Source organism: Oncorhynchus nerka, linkage group LG28 (genome assembly GCF_034236695.1).
Source record: "Oncorhynchus nerka isolate Pitt River linkage group LG28, Oner_Uvic_2.0, whole genome shotgun sequence".
Classification (NCBI taxonomy): Eukaryota; Metazoa; Chordata; class Actinopteri; order Salmoniformes; family Salmonidae; genus Oncorhynchus; species Oncorhynchus nerka.
This window is the reverse complement of record NC_088423.1, coordinates 8,677,595-8,697,699: the sequence shown is the minus strand read 5'-3', so window position 1 is coordinate 8,697,699 and position 20,105 is coordinate 8,677,595. Positions and strand designations below refer to the sequence as shown.

Genomic DNA, 20,105 nt, shown 5'->3' with positions numbered 1-20,105 from the left:
CCCTTCCCCTCTCTCTCTTCCCTCCCCCTCTCTCCCTCCACTCCTCTCTTCCCTCCCCCTCTCGCTCTTCACTCCCCCTCTGTCTTCTCTCTCCTCTCCCTCCTCTCCCCCTCTCTCCTCCCTCTCATCTCTTGCTCTCTTCCCCTATCTTCCTCCACTCCCCCTCTCTCTCTCTTCCCTTCCCCTCTCTCTCTCCTCTCCCATCGCTCTTCCCCCTCTCCCTCTTCCCTCCTCCTCTCTTCCCTCTCCACACTCTCTCTTCCCTCTACCCTCTCTCTTTTCTCTCCCCCCTCTCCCTCCTCATCTCCCCTCCCTCTCCTCTCTCCATCTTCCCCCTCTCCCCTCCCCTCTCCCTCTATCCTCCTTCTATCTTCCCTTCCCCCTCTCCTCCTCTCTCCTCTCTTTGTTTCCTCCCCCTCTCCCCCTCTCTCCTCTCTCTCATCTGTCTCCCTCCACTTCCCCCTCTTCCCCCTCTCTCCTCTCTCTCTTCCCTCCCATCTGTCTCCCTCCACTTCCCCTCTTCTCTTCCCTCTCGTTCCTCTAACCTCTCCCCTCTCTTCCCTACCCCTCTCTCCCTCCTCTCCCCTCTCTCTCTCTTCCCTACACCCTCTCTCTCCCCCTCTCTCTCTTCCCTGCCCCTCTCTCTCTCCTCTCTTTCTTCCCTCCCCTCTCCCTACTCTCTCTCTCTTCCTCCCCCTCCTTCCACTCCCCCTCTCTCTTCCCTCTCCCCCTCTCTCTCTTCCCCGTCTCCCTCCACTCCCCTCTCTCCCCATCCTCTATCCCTCCCTCCTCCTCTCTCTCCCCCTCTCCTCAACTCCCCTCTCTCTCTCTCCCTCCTCTCACTCTCCCCTACCCCTTCACTTCTCTCCTTCTACTCTCTCTCTTCCCTGCCCCTCTCTCCCTCCTCTCTCTACCTCCTCCCCCCTCTCTCTTCCCTCTCTCTCTCTCGCTCTTCCCTTTCCCCTCTCTCCCTCCTCTTCCCATCTCACCTTGGCTCTCCTTAGACACAGTGTAGTGACTATAGCCATGTGTCCCCCGGAGGCAGCATAGCCCAGTGGGGTGACACCGCTCTCTGAAGGCTGGTCTACAGAGGCCCCATACTCCAACAGGAGCCCCACCATGTCTATGTAACCCAGGAAGGCATGCACACACAGCACTGGGGCATTGTTCAACACCTCCGTCTGGTAGTTCACGTTGGCACCACCGAGCATCAGCAACCGGCTCACCTGGGCACAGACAGATTTTACACGGTGTTATAGACAGACAAACTGTATAGAAAGTACATTTAATTTGTCAGTAGGAACAGCCCTTTAGGCGATTCACCTGGTTTGGAATACACTGGAGTTGGTTGGCCACATGTCAGAGGGAGAGCTGAAACCCTGATGAAAGCAGCAAATGTTGATATATACGGAGCCATGAGAGGGAAAGGCTTTCATTTTTAAAGGGGAAAGCAGTAAGTTACCTTGATGTTAGGAGTGTAGGTGTAAAGCAGTAAGTTACCTTGATGTTAGGAGTGTAGAGGGTAAAGCAGTAAGTTATCTTGATGTTAGGAGTGTAGAGGGTAAAGCAGTAAGTTACCTTGATGGTAGGAGTGTAGGTGTAAAGCAGTAAGTTACCTTGATGTTAGGAGTGTAGAGGGTAAAGCAGTAAGTTACCTTGATGGTAGGAGTGTAGAGGGTAAAGCAGTAAGTTATCTTGATGTTAGGAGTGTAGGTGTAAAGCAGTAAGTTACCATGATGTTAGGAGTGTAGGTGTAAAGCAGTAAGTTACCTTGATGTTAGGAGTGTAGAGGGTAAAGCAGTAAGTTACCTTGATGTTAGGAGTGCAGAGGGTAAAGCAGTAAGTTATCTGATGTTAGGAGTGTAGAGGGTAAAGCAGTAAGTTGTCTTGATGTTAGGAGTGTAGAGGTTAAAGCAGTAAGTTATCTTGATGTTAGGAGTGTAGAGGGTAAAGCAGTAAGTTATCTTGATGTTTGGAGTGTAGAGGGTAAAGCAGTAAGTTATCTTGATGTTTGGAGTGTAGAGGGTAAAGCAGTAAGTTATCTTGATGGTAGAAATGTAGGTGTGAAGCAGTAAGTTACCTTGATGTTAGGAGTGTAGAGGGTAAAGCAGTAAGTTGCCTTGATATTGGGAGTGTAGAGGGTAAAGCAGTAAGTTACCTTGATGTTAGGAGTGTAGAGGGTAAAGCAGTAAGTTATCTTAATTTTAGAAGTGTAGGTGTAAAGCAGTAAGTTACCTTGATGTTAGGAGTGTAGAGGTTAAGCAGTAAGTTACCTTGATGTTAGAAGTATAGGTGAAAGCAGTAAGGTATCTTGATGTTAGGAGTGTAGAGGTTAAGCAGTAAGTTACCTTGATGTTAGGAGTGTAGAGGGTAAAGCAGTAAGTTATCTTGATGTTAGGAGTGTAGAGGGTAAAGCAGTAAGTTATCTTGATGGTAGAAGTATAGGTGTAAAGCAGTAAGTTACCTTGATGTTAGGAGTGTAGAGGGTAAAGCAGTAAGTTACCCTGATTTTAGGAGTGTAGGTGAAAGCAGTAAGTTATCTTGATGTTAGGAGTGTAGAGGTTAAGCAGTAAGTTACCTTGATGTTAGGAGTGTAGAGGTTAAGCAGTAAGTTATCTTGATGTTAGGAGTGTAGAGGTTAAGCAGTAAGTTACCTTGATGTTAGGAGTGTAGAGGGTAAAGCAGTAAGTTATCTTGATGTTAGGAGTGTAGAGGTGAAGCAGTAAGTTACCTTGATGTTAGGAGTGTAGGTGTAAAGCAGTAAGTTATATTGATGTTAGGAGTGTAGAGGTTAAGCAGTAAGTTACCTTGATGTTAGGAGTGTAGGTGTAAAGCAGTAAGTTATCTTGATGTTAGGAGTGTAGGTGTAAAGCAGTAAGTTATCTTGATGTTAGGAGTGCAGGTGTAAAGCAGTAAGTTATCTTGATGTTAGGAGTGTAGGTGTAAAGCAGTAAGTTATCTTGATGTTAGGAGTGCAGGTGTAAAGCAGTAAGTTATCTTGATGTTAGGAGTGTAGGTGTAAAGCAGTAAGTTATCTTCATGTTAGGAGTGTAGAGATTAAGCAGTAAGTTACCTTGATGTTAGGAGTGTAGAGGTTAAGCAGTAAGTTACCTTGATGTTAGGAGTGTAGAGGTTAAGCAGTAAGTTACCTTGATGTTAGGAGTGTAGAGGGTAAAGCAGTAAGTTAACTTGATGTTAGGAGTGTAGGTGTAAAGCAGTAAGTTATCTTCATGTTAGGAGTGTAGAGGTTAAGCAGTAAGTTACCTTGATGTTAGGAGTGTAGAGGTTTCTGAGTGAGGACAGGGCACTGGACAGGCCATCTGTGCTGTAGGAAACCCACATCCCCTGGAGGATAGATGAGGAAACCCCAACCTTCTTGCTTAGGCCCTGAAATATAAAGACATGATTTTAGCTGTCACTGTTTTGCGTTGTGCTGTGTGCATACGAAGGTGTGTATGTGTGTGTGTGTGTGTGTGTGTGTGTGTGTGTGTGTGTGTGTGTGTGTGTGTGTGTAGGCAGGTAGAGTATGGTTAGGTGAACCTTGAAGATGTGTGCTTTGAGGATGTGGTGTCCCAGTTCGATGGTCTGCTGTCGGTTCAGCTTGGTCTCCTGGCGAGAAAACCAGAAGGCTAGCAGGGTGTGGCCACTCCTAAAGAGAGACAGGAGGAACATCATAAGCTACTGAACAGAACAAAAAAAGATTAGGGTGAAGGTTAGAGTGAAGGTTAGAGATAAGGTTAGGGTTAAGGTTAGGCTTTTAGAGTTAGAGTTAGAGCTAGGGTTAGAGTTAAGGTTAGAGTTAGGCTTTTAGGGTTAGGGTTAGAGTTAGAGTTTTAGAGCTAGGGTTAGAGTTAAGGTTAGAGTTAAGGTTAGGGTTAGAGTTAAGGTTAAGGTTAGAGTTAGGATTAGAGTTAGAGTTAAGGTTAGAGTTAGGGTTAGAGTTAAGGTTAGAGTTAGGGTTAGAGTTAGAGTTAAGGTTAGAGTTAGGGTTAGAGTTAGAGTTTTAGAGCTAGGGTTAGAGTTTAGGTTAGAGTTAGGGTTAGAGTTAGATTTTTATAGCTAGGGTTAGAGTTAAGGTTAGAATTAGAGTTAAGGTTAGAGTTAAGGTTAGAGTTAGGGTTAGGAGTTGGAGTTAGGGTTAGAGTTTTAGAGTTAGGGTTAGGGTTAAGGTTAGAGTTGGAGTTAGGGTTAGAGTTTTAGAGTTAGGGTTCGAGTTAGGGTTTTAAGGTTAGGGTTAGGAATAGGGTTAGAGTTATAGTTAGGGTTAAGGTTAGGGTTTTAGAGTTAGAGTTAGGGTTAGAGTTAGGGTTAGGGTTAAGGTTTTAGAGTTAGAGATTTAGAGTTAGAGTTAAGGTTAGAGTGTTTGAGTTAGGGTTAGAGTTAGGTTTAAGGTTAGGGTTTTAGAGTTAGAGTTAGTGTTGGAGTTGGAGTTAGGGTTAGAGTTAAGATTAGAGTTTTAGAGTTTGAGTTATGGTTCGAGTTAGGGTTTTAAGGTTAGGGTTAGGGATAGGGTTTTAGAGTTAGGGTTGGAGTTCGAGTTAGGGTTAGAGTTAGAGTTAGGGTTAAGGATAGAGTTGGGGTTAGAGTTTTAGAGTTAGCGTTAGGGTTTTAGAGTTCGAGTTAAGGTTAGAGTTTTAGAGTTAGAGTTAGGGTTAAGGTTAGAGTTAGTGTTAGAGTTTTAGAGTTAGAGTTTTAGAGTTAGGGTTAGAGTTAAGGTTTTAGAGTTAGAGTTGGAGTTGGAGTTAGGGTTAGAGTTACGGTTAGAGGTAGAGTTACACTTTACACCACTTTAATGACTTTGCCACACCACACACACATTAGCTACATTGTCACTAGCCATTAGCCTGTGAGAGAACAGTTTCCAAGATACGGTAACGCCAAGAATAGGGTTCCAAAGACTCTGGTTCCAGTAGCTTTCCCCAGGTTCTCAGGTTTCCAGAAATCCTGGTTGAAGGATTTTTCCTCCTGATTCCAGGAATCTTCTAACCTGGATTTATGGAAACCTAGGAATTTGGGAAAATTTCCCAGAATTGTTTTACCCTATCCAAGACTATATCAGTCTCTTGGACAGTACCCCTCCTCCACACACACACCCCAGCAGACCCATCCACCCCCTGACCTGGGGTCACAGAGGAACTTCGTCTTCTCCCCCTCCTCCCTCCAGATCAGCCACTCTCTGAATGATGGGTGAACAAACATCCTGGTCCCATCCCTTCTCTTGACCAGGAACATGGCTAGGTTGTCTACGCGCTGTGTGAAGTCCTCCCAGTCCAGCGTGCCCTGCAGCAAAGAGGGTGAAACCAAGAGAGTTAGCTTGTTAGCTGTTCACATGGCCAGATGCTTTGCTTTGATAAGGCTGTTCTTCTTCACAGGCCCTATTGTTGCTATCCGTTATACAGCTAGTGTTAGCATGGTGGGCTCCAAAATTACTGGCAATGCACAAACAATACTTTAAAAAATAGAAACAATATAATTAGAGATAAACTCAAAATATCAACATGTGAGAAATAATGTATTTTATTAACGTTTCAGTGGAATCCACCAAAACAATTTATTGATTTAATTAAAAATAAATGTCCTCCAAATCAAGGTTTCACAATTAATGGCACCCTTAAAGTTTATTGTACATAACATCTAACAAAATTAAAACAATAATTAAATTCCACTTATGTAAGTTTATCTAAGTCTTAAGGAACTATATTGAGCCATTACATCACTTCCTGTTTTACTAGGACATAAAAATGAGGTAACACGCATACAATATCCCTTTGTCATCCAACACCATGAAGAAAACAAAAGAACTGGCAGTTCAAAAGAGACAGATGGTCGTAGACCATCATAATAAAGGTTAGTTAAATAAATACCTAGTTAAATAAAGGTTAGTTAAATAAATACCTAGTTAAATAAAGGTTAAATATTATTTTTTTATCTGGTAGTGGCTACCAGAGCAATTACAAAAAAGTTCAAAAGATATGGAACAGTTGAAAACCTCACGGGTAGAGGATGCAAATGCATTTTGCCCCCCAGGATAGGGAGGAGGATGGTGAGAGAAGCAACAAAATCCCCAAGAATCACTGTGAAAGAATTGCACTCCTTGGTGGCGTCTTGGGGTCACCAGGTTTCAAAAGGCACCATCAGAAGCCACCTCCACAACCACAGGCTCTTTGGAAGGGTTGCCAGAAGAAAGCCCTTTCAGACCCCAAGACACAGACGCAAGCTCTTGGAGTTTGCCAAATGTCATTTAAATTATGACTGGAAGAAGGTGCTCTGGTCAGATGAGAGCAAAATTTAAAGATTTGGTCAGATACAGAATCGGCAACTTTGACGTTGAAACAGAGATGCATACAAGGAGAGGCACCTCATACCCACGGTGATATATGGAGGGGGGGTCGGTGATGTTTTGGGGCTGTTTTAATTCCAGAGGTCCAGGGGCACTGGTTAAGATTGATGGAATAATAAATTCGACCAAGTATCAGGCAATTTTGGCTTACAATCTGGTTACCTCTGCCAAAAGGCTGGTACTATACCTCAAGATCCACACAGAAATGTTTCTGTGACTACAAAATCAATGTTCTGCCATGGCCATCTCAGTCGCCGGACCTCAATCCAATCGAAAATCTGTGGGCTGAGTTGAAAAGGGCAGTTGATAAGCACAAACCCAAGAATGTGAAGGATCTTGAAAGGATCTGCATAGAAGAATGGTCCATAATCCCTGCAAATGTGTTCCTTAACCTTGTCAAACATTACAGGAAAATACTCCATGCTGTTATCCTTGACAGAGGTGTTGGCACTAAGTACTAAATGAGGAGTGCCAATAATTATCAAACATTGATTTTGGTCACATTTATTTTGTATTAAATAATTGTATGATTTTTTTTGTATGATTTTTTTTCCATTGAAACATGAATAAAGTACAGTATTTCTCACATGTTGGTATTTTGAGTTTATCTCTATAATTATATTGTTTATATTTTTTTAAGTATTGTTTGTGCATTGCCAGTCAGGGGTGCCAGTCATTTTGGAGCCCACTGTAAGTGTTGTGATGTGTGTTTTGTTCTATATTGTTATTTCATTTATTGTGCATTTTTAATCCCAGCCCACGTTCCCGCAGGAGGCAGTCATTGTAAATGAGAATTTGTCCTTAACTGACTTGTCTAGTTAAATAAAGTTTCAATAAAATAAATCAATAAAAGTGGGACATGTTTTCCTGTGGGAAATGCTAACAGTTTCCTGTCTGAGTAATACGTGTATTTGCCTGCAGGGAGCCGGCATTGATAGCCTGGTAGATCTGTTCGTCGGTGAGGGGGTGGAGGGTTGCCACGGCCACGTTGAGTAGGGGGAGGGCCCGTTCGAAGGACGACTGGGTAGGGAAACGCATGTTGCACTGCAACAGGTATACCTCAACCAGATTGACAGGCACCACCTGGGATCAATGAATCAATCGGTTAATTGATCAGTCAGTCAGTCAATCAATTGGTCATTATTCTACACATTTCTTAGATAGGGAGTGCAATAAAATGGCACATATAATTAAAATTAGGACTAAAATGAACAAGACAAGAAAAAAACTTAGGCAATACAACGTAGTGTAAATGGCAGGCTAACCTTGTAGCTGGAGCTCTTGAGGACCAGGTACCCCTTCTCTATAAGGTCAAAGGTGAGTTTTAGGTACAGATAGGAGCCCTGGCTGAGGGCCTTGAGGTGGGCAGAGAGCTTGCCGAAGGTGGTGTTGTCCATCTTGCCGTTGAGAGAGATGTTGTTCTGTATCTCAGGACTGCTGTGGATGCGGTGCAGGATGTAACCTTGTAAGTCCTGGTCTATAGCATCATTCTCCTCCAGACCATCCACAGAGATATGGTGGAATGGGAGAAGCTTGGTGATCTCCTATAGGAGGGAAGAAGGAGGAGGGGGAAGAGGATGATGGAGGAATGAGAGGAGGATGAGGAGGAGAGAGGAGAATGAAGATGAATGGAAAAGGAATGCGGGAAGAAGGGATAAATGGGGAAAGGAGATGGGAGAGAGGAGAATGAAGATAAATGGAGAAAGGAATGCGGGATGAAGGGATGAATGGAGAAAGGAGATGGGAGAGAGGAGAATGAAGATAAATGGAGAAAGGAATGCGGGAAGAAGGGATAAATGGAGAAAGGAGATGGGAGAGAAGAGAATGAAGATAAATGGAGAAAGGAATGCGGGAAGAAGGGAGAAAGGAGATGGGAGAGAAGAGAATGAAGATAAATGGAGAAAGGAATGCGGGAAGAAGGGATAATTGGAGAAAGGAGATGGGAGAGAGGAGAATGAAGATAAATGGAGAAAGGAATGCGGGAAGAAGGGATAAATGGAGAAAGGAGATGGGAGAGAGGAGAATGAAGATAAATGGAGAAAGGAATGCGGGAAGAAGGGATAAATGGAGAAAGGAGATGAGAGGAGAATGAAGATAAATGGAGAAAAGAATGCGGGAAGAAGGGATAAATGGAGAAAGGAGATGAGAGGAGAATGAAGATAAATGGAGAAAGGAATGCGGGAAGAAGGGATAAATGGAGAAAGGATATGGGAGAGAGGAGAATGAAGATAAATGGAGAAAGGAATGCGGGAAGAAGGGATAAATGGAGAAAGGAGATGGGAGAGAGGAGAATGAAGATAAATGGAGAAAGGAATGCGGGAAGAAGGGATAAATGGAGAAAGGAGATGGGAGAGAGGAGAATGAAGATAAATGGAGAAAGGAATGTGGGAAGAAGGGATACATGGAGAAAGGAGATGGGAGAGAGGAGAATGAAGATAAATGGAGAAAGGAATGCGGGAAGAAGGGATACATGGAGAAAGGAGATGGGAGAGAGGAGAATGAAGATAAATGGAGAAAGGAATGCGGGAAGAAGGGATAAATGGAGAAAGGAGATGGGAGAGAGGAGAATGAAGATAAATGGAGAAAGGAATGGGAGAGAAGAAGGGATAAATGGAGAAAGGAGATGGGAGAGAGGAGAATGAAGATAAATGGAGAAAGGAATGCGGGAAGAAGGGATAAATGGAGAAAGGAGATGAGAGGAGAATGAAGATAAATGGAGAAATGAGATGGGAGAGAGGAGAATGAAGATAAATGGAGAAAGGAGATGGGAGGAGAATGAAGATAAATGGAGAAAGGAGATGGGAGAGAGGAGAATGAAGATAAATGGAGAAAGGAGATGGGAGAGAGGAGAATGAAGATACATTGAGAAAGGAGATGGGAGAGAGGAGAATGAAGATAAATGGAGAAAGGAGATGGGAGAGAGGAGAATGAAGATAAATGGAGAAAGGAGATGGGAGGAGAATGAAGATAAATGGAGAAAGGAGATGGGAGAGAGGAGAATGAAGATAAATGGAGAAAGGAGATGGGACAGAGGAGAATGAAGATAAATGGAGAAAGGAGATGGGAGAGAGGAGAATGAAGATGAATGGAGAAAGGAGATGGGAGAGAGGAGAATGAAGATAAATGGAGAAAGGAGATGGGAGAGAGGAGAATGAAGATAAATGGAGAAAGGAGATGGGAGAGAGGAGAATGAAGATAAATGGAGAAAGGAGATGGGAGAGAGGAGAATGAAGATAAATGAGAAAGGAGATGGGAGGAGAATGAAGAAGGGATAAATGGAGAAAGGAGATGGGAGGAGAATGAAGGAGGGTTAAAGAAGAAAAATAGTTGGGAGGGAAAAGAGGTACAAGATATAGAAGCCATCGAGGATCTTCCACTGATGTCAATCTATTGACAATCTCTATCAAAAAAAATATATACTTTTTTGGACAACTGTAACCATGTTTCCATCCAGTTTTTTATGCAAATAAAGTCACATCCTATAAAACATTTTTACGACAGCTCTGATGGAAACAGGAAGTTTCGGTACAATTTTATAAATGCTGACAGATAATTTGTTCATTCGTCATGGTGTGATCTTTTTGTGTCGGTAAAATTGCGGTGGAAACGCCTTTATGCGCAAATATTTACAGTTGAAGTCAGAAGTTTACATACACTTAGGTTGGAGTCATTAAATCTCGTTTTTCAACCACTCCACAACTTTCTTGTTAACAAACTATAGTTTTGGCAAGTTGGTTAGGACATCTACTTTGTGCATGACACAAGTCATTTTTCCAACAATTGTTTACAGACAGATTATTTCACTTATAATTCACTGTGTCAAAATTTCAGTGGGTCAAAGGTTTACATGCACTGATTTGACTGTGCCTTTAAACAGCTTGGAACGTTCCAGAAAATGATGTCATGGGTTTAGAAGTTTCTGATAGGCTAATTGACATTATTTGAGTCAATTGTAGGTGTACCCGTGGATGTATATCAAGGCCTACATCCAAACTCAGTGCCTCTTTGCTTGACATCATGGGAAAATCAAAAGAAATTAGTCAAGGTCTCAGAAAAAAAATTGTAGACCTCCACAAGTCTGGTTCATCCTTGGGAGAAATGTCCAAATGCCTGAAGGTACCATGTTCATCTGTACAAACAATAGTACGCAAGTATAAATACCGCTCAGGAAGGAGACACTTTCTGTCTCTTAGAGATGAATGTACTTTGGTGCGAAACATGCAAATCAATCCCAGAACAACAGCAAAGGACCTTGTGAAGACGCTGGAGGAAACAGGTACAAAAGTTTCTATATCCACAGTAAAACGAGTCCTATATCGACATAACCTGAAAGGCCGCTCAGCAAGGAAGAAGCCACTGCTCAAAAACAGCCATAAAAAAGCCAGACTACGGTTTTTAACTGCACATGGGGACAAAGATCGTACTTTTGTAGAAATGTCCTCTGGTCTGATGAAACAAAATAGAACTGTTTGGCCATAATGACCATCGTTATGTTTTGAGGAAAAAGGGGGAGTCTTGCAAGCCGAAGAACACCATCCCAACCGTGAAGCACGGGGTGGCAGCATCATGTTCTGGGGGTGCTTTGCTGCAGGAGGGACTGGTGCACTTCACAAAATAGATGGCAACATGAGGGAGGAAAATTATGTGAATATATTAAAGCAACATCTCAAGACATCAGTCAGGAAGTTAAAGCTTGGTCACATCCTTCCAAAGTTGTGGCAAAATGGCTTAAGGACAACAAAGGCAAGGTATTGCAGTGGCCATCGCAAAGCCCTGACCTCAATCCTATAGAAAATTTGTGGGCAGAACTGAAAAAGTGTGTGAGAGCAAGGAGGCCTACAAACTTGACTCAGTTACACCAGCTCTGTCAGGAGGAATGGGCCTAAATTCACCCAACCTATTGTGGGAAGCTTGTGGTAGGCTAGCCAAAATGTTTGACCCAAGTTAAACAAGTTAAATGCAATAATACCAAATACTAATTGAGTGCATGTAAACTTCTGACCAACTGGGAATGTGATGAAAGACATTAAAAGCTGAAATAAATCCTTCTCTCTACTATCAATCTGACATTTCACATTCTTAAAATGAAGTGGTGATCCTAACTGACCTAAAACAGGGCATTTCTCTAGGATTAAATGTCAGGAATTGTGAAAAACGGAGTTTAAATGTATTTGGCTAAGGTGTTTGTAAACTTCCGACTTCAACTATAAATAATATACATCATATAAAAAGTAAACGTTGGAGTCACTCGATGATATGTTGTGTGGTCCTCCCACATTGACTCAGGAAAGCATGCAGTTTATTAGACTAAATATGAAAGAAGTTATGAACTTCACAGGGTGGTGAAAGTGCAAGGTGATGAGCTTGATGCTCCTTTCCAATAAATATCGAGGGTCTTATTCTGGTGACATGATGATCAATGCTTGGCTGACGTTGGAGAAATTCAAATAGCCTTGATTTTATCCATAATATTCTCATCATGTAGGTTAGGTAGCCTACCCACACCGTATCTGTGGGCTGTTGGCTAGATAGAGCACACGTGCCAAGACCAGAGCAGGCACATATGTTATTTAACCCAACAGTTTTTTGTAACAGAATTACCGGTAGAGTTGAAAATGTTATAGATTTTTATTCACTACATGAAAACTTAAGCGAAGAAGTACATTTTGTGTCACTAAGTCATCACACACTGATTTTTATCATCAACAAGTGAATTAAGTGGAAACACACCACTGGTAGGAAAATGTGCCAATTGGATGGAAATGTAGCTAGTGTTAATGGTTGTTTTTTTAAATGGACTCTTATTAGAAAGGTAGAGGACTGTATCTACCTGCAATGTGGTCCTGACCGTGACCACCAGTTTGAGCCAGTGAGGAAACAAGCTGATGGTTTTGCTGAGGAAGGAGACAATGGTGTCTCCGTAGTCAGGCTTGTGGAACTCTGCTTCATTTAGTCCATCTATCAGGATGACCAGGTCTTCTTCAGAGGCGATCTTCCTCTCTGGAAAAACACACAGAGGAAATAGTCAATATTGACCAAAAAAATCTGACTGCAAATGTTCTGCCTAATGTACTCAGACCTTTATTGCTAAAATCAAGAAAACATACACTATATATACAAAAATATGTGGACAGCACTTCAAATGAGTGACTTTCAATGTGGCACCGTCATAGGATGCCACCTTTTCAACAAGCCAGTTCGTCAAATTTATGCCCTGCTAGAGCTACCCCGGTCAACTGTATGCCCTGCTAGAGCTACCCCGGTCAACTGTATGCCCTGCTAGAGCTACCCCGGTCAACTGTATGCTCTGCTAGAGCTACCCCGGTCAACTGTATGCCCTGCTAGAGCTACCCCGGTCAACTGTATGCCCTGCTAGAGCTACCCCGGTCAACTGTATGCTCTGCTAGAGCTACCCCGGTCAACTGTATGTGCTGTTAGAGCTACCCCGGTCAACTGTATGCCCTGCTAGAGCTACCCCGGTCAACTGTATGTGCTGTTAGAGCTACCCCGGTCAACTGTATGCCCTGTTAGAGCTACCCCGGTCAACTGTATGCCCTGCTAGAGCTACCCCGGTCAACTGTATGCCCTGTTAGAGCTGCCCCGGTCAACTGTATGCCCTGCTAGAGCTACCCCGGTCAACTGTATGTGCTGTATTGTGCAGTGGAAATATCTAGGAGTAACAACTGGTAGGCCACACAAGCTCACAGAATGGGACCGCCGAGTGCTGAAGTGCATAGCACGTAAAAAATTGTCTGTCCTCGGTTGCAACACTTACTACCGAGTTCCAAACTGGCTCTGGAAGCAACGTCAGCACAATAACTGTTTGTCGGCAGCTTCAATGGGTGACCATGGCCAAGCAGCAACACACACCAAGATCACCATGTGCAATACCAAGCGCCGGCTGGAGTGGTGTAATGCTTGCCGCCATTGGACTCTGGAGCAGTAGAAATGCGTTCTTTGGAATGACGAATCACGCTTCACCATCTGGCAGTCCAGTGGACAAATCTGGGTTTGGCGGATGCCAGGAGATCGCTACAGTACCTGGCTCAATGCATAGTGCCAACTGTAAAGTTTGGTGGAGGAGGAATAATGGTCTGGGGATATTTTTCATAGTTCAGGCTAGGCCCCAAAGTTCCAGTGGAGGCAAATCTTAACGCTACAGCATACAATGACATTGTAGACAATTTTATGCTTCCAACTTTGTGTCAACAGTTTGGGGAAGGCCCTTTCCTTTCATGACAATGCCCCTGTGCATAAAGTGTGGTCCATACAGGAATGGTTTGTCGAGATCATGTGGAAGAACTTGACTGGCCTGCACAAAGCCCTGAACCTCAACCCCATCGAACAACTTTGGGATGAATTGGAACGCAGACTGTGAGCCAGGCCTAATCGAAAAACATCCGTGCCCGACCTCACTAATGTTCTTGTGGCTGAATGGAAGCAAGTCCCTGCAGAATTTCTTTCACCTTTATTTAACCAGGTAGGCCAGTTGAGAACAAGTTCTCATTTACAACTGCGACCTGGCCAAGATAAAGCAAAGCAGTGCGACAAACACAACAACAAAGTTACACATAAACAAACGTACAGTCAATAACACAAAAGAAAAGCAAATAGACAAATATATGTACAGTGTGTGCAAATGTAGAAGAGTAGAGAGGTAAGGCAATAAATAGGCCCTAGAGACTAAAATAATTACAATTTAGCATTAATACTGGAGTGATAGATGTGCAGATGCAAGTAAATATACTGGGGTTCAAAAGAGCAAGAGTGTAAGTAATAATATGGGGATGAGGTAGTTGGGTGTGCTATTTACAGATTGGCTGTGTACAGGTACAGTGATCAGTGAGCTGCTCAGACAGCTGATGCTTAAAGTTAGAGAGGGAGATATAAGACTCCAGCTTCAGAGATTTTTGCAATTTGTTCCAGTCATTGGCAGCAGAGAACTGGAAGGAAAGGCTGCCAAAGGAAGTTTTGGCTTTGGGGATGACCAGTGAAATATACCTGCTGGAGCACATGCTACGGGGGGGGGGTGTTGCTATGGTGACCAGTGAACTGAGATAAGGTGGGGCTTTACCTAGCAAAGACTTATAAATGACCTGGAGCCAGTGGGTTTGGCGACGAATATGAAGCGAGGGCCAGCCAACGAGAGCATACAGGTCACAGTGTTGGGTAGTATATGGGGCTTTGGTGACAAAATGGATGGCCCTGTGATAGACTACAACCAGTTTGCTGAGTAGACTGTTGGAGGCTATTTTGTAAATGACATTGCCGAAGTCAAGGATCGGTAGGATAGTCAGTTTACGAGGGTAAGTTTGACCGCATTAGTGAAGGAGGTTTTGTTGCAAAATAGGAAACCGACAACATCTAGTGGAAAGCCTTCCCAGAAGAGCAGAGGCTGCTATAGCAACAAAGGTTTGGGTAATCCTATAGCAGCAAACTCCATATTAATGCCCATGATTTTGGAATGAGATGTTTGACGAGCACATACTTTTGGTCATGTTGTGTATGTTTTGAGGATCATATTCATAGTATAATCAATGTGAGCAGAGACTGAGTCACGAGGAGTAGAGATAGTTGTATCACCTTTTTAGAGGGCATTCATGGGTTCTAGGGATGTGTCCCAAATGGCAACCTATTTCTTATATAGACCAGAGATTCCCTATATAGGGCACTACTTTTAACCAGGGCCTATAGGGAACTAATTGTAACCAGGATCTATAGGGTTCTGGTCCAAAAGAGTGCAATATATAGCTAATAGGGTGCCATTTGCGATGTAGACCAGAACTCACCTCTGTAGAGAGCATCCAGGGATCCTAGAACTCGTAGTAGAGTTATCTATAATAGTTATCTAAGGGTGTATAATAGCAGCAGATAATAGCAGCAGAGAGTTGTATCACCTTTGTAGAGGACATCCAGGGGTTCTAGGACTCCTCTTCTGAAGGAGGCCAGGGGATCCTTAACACAGGAGCGCAGACTGAGAATACTCTGTAGGTGTGGCTCCCTGAGCAGCAGCTCTCTGTAGGCGATGAGCTGTGGCGAGCGACACAGCAACGCTGCCACGTTGTGGACAAACTCCGGCACCAGGCACGTGTAGGCGTTGTCCGCCTGGCAGTAGTGGTACGCCACCACCTGGGGGCGATAGAGAGGGGGATACGTGATAGTCAGGTCAGTAAAATGGGATGGAAAATACAATATTGGGTTGAGAGAGAGAGATGTGTGATGGGGCTGGTAATATTGCTGGGCATGGTGTGGGGAAATGGTGCTGGGGGAGGGATGTGTGATGGAGCTGGGAATGGGGCTGGGAATGCTGGGGAGAAGGATGTGTGATGGGGCTGGGAATGGGGCTGTGAATTCTGGGGAGAAGGATGTGTGATGGGGCTGGGAATGGGGCTGTGAATTCTGGGGAGAATGATGTGTGATGGGGCTGGGAATGGGGCTGTGAATTCTGGGGAGAAGGATGTGTGATGGGGCTGGGAATGGGGCTGTGAATGCTGGGGAGAAGGATGTGTGATGGGGCTGTGAATGCTGGGGAGAAGGATGTGTGATGGGGCTGGGAATGGGGCTGTGAATGCTGGGGAGAAGGATGTGTGATGGGGCTGTGAATGATGGGGAGAAGGATGTGTGATGGGGCTGGGAATGGGGCTGTGAATGCTGGGGAGAAGGATGTGTGATGGAGCTGGGAATGGGGCTGTGAATGCTGGGGGAGGGATGTGTGATGGGGCTGGGAATGGGGCTGTGAATGCTGGGAATAAGGATGTGTGATGGGGCTGGGAATGGGAATGGTGCTGGGAATGGTGCTGGGAAGAGGGATGTGTGATGGGGCTGGGGATGGTGCTGGGAATGGTGCTGGGAAGAGGGATGTGTGATGGGGCTGGGAATGGTGCTGGGAATGGTGCTGGGCAGAGGGATGTGTGATGGGGCTGGGAATGGGAATGGTGCTGGGCGAAGGAATGTGTGATGGTGCTGGGAATGGTGCTGGGAAGAGGGATGTGTGATTGGGCTGGGAATGGGAATGGTGCTGGGAGTGGTGCTGGGGAGAGGGCTGTGTGATGGGGCTGGTAATGGGTGTGGCTGGGGAGGGGTTGGGGCGAGGGTTGGGTATGGGGCTGGGATGAGGGATGGGCTGGGGATTGGAGGGGTGGGAATGGGGCTGGAGTTGGGAGGGTTGGGAATGGGGCTGGGGAGAGGGATGGGGCTGGGGAGGGGGATGGGGCTGGGGAGAGGGATGGGGAGAGGGATGGGGCTGGGAATGGGACTGGGACTGGGGAGAGGGATGAGGATGGGGCTGGGGGAGGGATGGGGCTGGGAGAGGGATGGGGCTGGGGCTGGGGAGGGGGATGGGGCTGGGGATGGGGAGAGGGATGGGGCTGGGGAGAGGGATGGGGCTGGGAATGGGACTGGGGAGAGGGATGGGGCTGGGTAGAGGGATGGGGCTGGGGAGGGGATGGGGCTGGGAATGGGACTGGGACTGGGGAGAGGGATGAGGATGGGGCTGGGGAGGGGGCTGGGGAGAGGGATGGGCCTGGGGATGGGGAGAGGGATGGGGCTGGGGAGAGGGATGGGGCTGGGAATGGGACTGGGACTGGGGAGAGGGATGGGGCTGGGGAGAGGGATGGGGCTGGGGAGGGGATGGGGCTGGGAATGGGACTGGGGAGAGGGATGAGGATGGGGCTGGGGGAGGGATGGGGCTGGGAGAGGGATGGGGCTGGGAGAGGGATGGGGCTGGGGATGGGGAGAGGGATGGGGCTGGGGAGAGGGATGGGGCTGGGGAGGGGATGGGGCTGGGAATGGGACTGGGGAGAGGGATGAGGATGGGGCTGGGGGAGGGATGGGGCTGGGAGAGGGATGGGGCTGGGGAGGGGGATAGGGCTGGGAATGGGACTGGGACTGGGGAGAGGGATGAGGATGGGGCTGGGGTAGGGATGGGGCTGGGTGTGGGCTGAGATGGGGTTGGAGGTGGGGATGCAGGCGGAGGCGGGGCTGGAGGCATGGCTTGATGTGGGGCTACAAATGGTATCTGTCTCCCCTGTTTAGGGTTTAGGGAAGGGGAGACTGGGGCTATAGTGTGATGATGTGAGTGTTGTGGGGATTTCGGGAAGCCACTAAGCACCGCCTCATACATCAGTCATACCTTATTTAACAGTCTAGACATGTTAATACATGTTAACAAGTTTACTCCAGAGAAAAGGTTGTAAGAATGTTTATAGGCCAAAATGGACATCTGTAATCTAAAGAGCCTTGTGTACTGATGTCTCAAATGTGAAACTTGAAACTGTTCCAATATCCACACTAGCGTGCCACGTAACATGAAGTTGGACATGCATTTTAAGTGGTATGCTAGCTAGACAATGAGGGTATAATTTTTTTGGGAGGTTTTATATTTTTTTTACCTGAGATGCCAGTCTCCTCATGGTCTCCTCCTGGCGTGGTCTCATCTCAGGGGTCCCGGGACAGCTGCCCCCTCCCAGGGTACCTGTGCTGTGGGACGGCTGGGTAAGGGGGAGCTCTCCATCTGAGGAAACGCATAGAAGGAAGAGGGTTTTACCAATGGCATGGTTGTCAAACCATTATTGTGTTACCTTAAAGGGGATATCTGCATTTCAAACATTAACAAAACGGATACGCCGCCTCTGTTTTGGAGAACAGAAATGTTTTTAAGAAACTTAATTGAAAGATGAGTTGTTGGGTGTGGTCATTTTAACAACACTCTCTAATAGTAGGTATCTGAGCCTACGTTTGGGTGAGGCCTGCGGAGAGTCAGAGGCCATCTGTCTCATGCGTGTTCCGTGGCAGCTTAGCGCCACCAGACGAGAGATGATGGCCGTCTTGCCGTAGCCGATGTTGCCCACGACAACCACACCGCGGTTGGTGCTGTTTTTGCCACTGTTGAGATGGGCGTCGACCTCCTGGAACAGCCAGTCACGGCCGGTGAAGATGGAGTCCATGGTGATGCTGGGCACCTCGAAGAGAAGGGGCTTCAGGGAGATGACAGGTGGCCGGTATGGAGCGAACCGCACTGGAGGGGGAGAGCGGGAGGATGACAGTTAAAACGGTTGCTACCATTACATTGACCTACGGTGAGTCCTGACTGTCATGGGACTGCCTCAGGGTTAGGTAGGTTACGTTATTTTGATCTTGTCTCCTCAACCCACCCGCTTAACCAGGAAGCCAGCCGCTCCATTGTGTCTGAGGAAACAGTGTTCACCTGACGACTGAGGTCAGCCTGCAGGCGCCTGGCCCGCCACAAGGAGTCGCTAGAGCACGATGAGCCATGTAGCCAAACCCTCCCCTAACCCGCACGACGCTGGGCCAATTGTGCGGCACCCTATGGGACTCCCGCTCACGGCCGGTTGTGATACAGCCCGAGATCGAACCATGGTCTGTAGTGACACCTCTATCACTGTGATGCAGTGCCTTAGACCACTGCACCACTCGGGAGGCCCGGTAGACTACTTTCTAAATGTAATCTGTTACAGTTACTAGTTACCTGTCCAAAATTGTAATCAGTAACGTAACTTTTGGATTACCCAAACTCAGTAATGTAATCTGATTACTTTCCCCCTAAAACATTTGCAGGTTCACTGTCATTACGGGGTATTGTGTGTAGCTGGGTGAGATGGTTTTTATTAATCCATTTTGAATTCAGGTTGTAGCACAACAAAATGTGGAATAAGTCAATGGGTGGAGCTATATGGAAATATTTGGAACTATAGGGAGCTACAGTGGCAAGAAAATGTATGTGAACCACTTTGGAAATACCTGGATTTCTGCATAAATTGGTCATAGAATTTGATCTGAACTTCATCTAAGTAAAAACAATAGACAAACACAGTCTGCTTAAACTAATATGCACAAACAATTATACGTTTTCATTACTTTATTGAACACACTGTACAAACATTCACAGTATAGGGTTGAAAAAGTATGTAAACCCTTGGATTTAATAACTAGTTGACCCTCCTTTGGCAGCAATAACCTCAACCAAATGTTTTCTGTAGTTGCGAATCAGACATGCACAACGGTCAGGAGGAATTTTGGACCATTCCTCTTTACAAAACTGTTTCAGTTTATGTCTGGTTCCTGGGATTTCTGGTGTGAACCGCTGTCTTGAGGTCATGCCACAGCATCTCAATCGGGATGAGGTCAGGACACTCCAGAAGGTGTATTTTCTTCTCTTGAAGTCATGCTGTTGTTGATTTACTTCTGTGTTTTGGGTCATTGTCCTGTTGCATCACCCAACTTCTGTTGAGCTTCAATTGGTGGACAGATAACCTTACATTCTCCTCATGAAGTTACCCTCTTTGGGTACAGCAAGCCCCATACCCCTCTCCCTGTCTCCTACACCCATGCTGCTGTGGTCAGAGAGAAGTCGTAAATTCCTGGAGGAGATTATCTCCTCATGGCCACAGTATAGAGAGAGAGTAAAGTTTCATAGGGAGAACAAAGGAATTTCTTCCACCTCACAGAACTTGAGGTCCAAACAACATTTATGTTCTGGAGAAGGTATAAAAGATTGGTGAAGAATCCAGCTACGAACTGGTCCATTTGGTACAATTTTGTGAAACTCATGGGAGACAATACAGCCACATTACCATAACGCTGTTTATATATTAGCCTCAGATATGATTGTTGTATAAGATGAATGAGTGAAGATGATACTGTTTGTAAAATTGTGTAATGTGATTTTGGACTGTTTAATGAAGGAAACTCCAATTCCCTTTTGAGTTTAACTACATCAGAGGACCGCCCATGAGCCCAGTTAGGA

General features: G+C 45.5%; 1 pseudogene; it reads right to left on the bottom strand.

Moving 5' to 3' along the window:
* The window catches only part of LOC115122763 (protein TANC2-like), a 224,648-nt pseudogene that overhangs the window by 52,582 nt on the left and 151,961 nt on the right, over nucleotides 1–20,105 (bottom strand).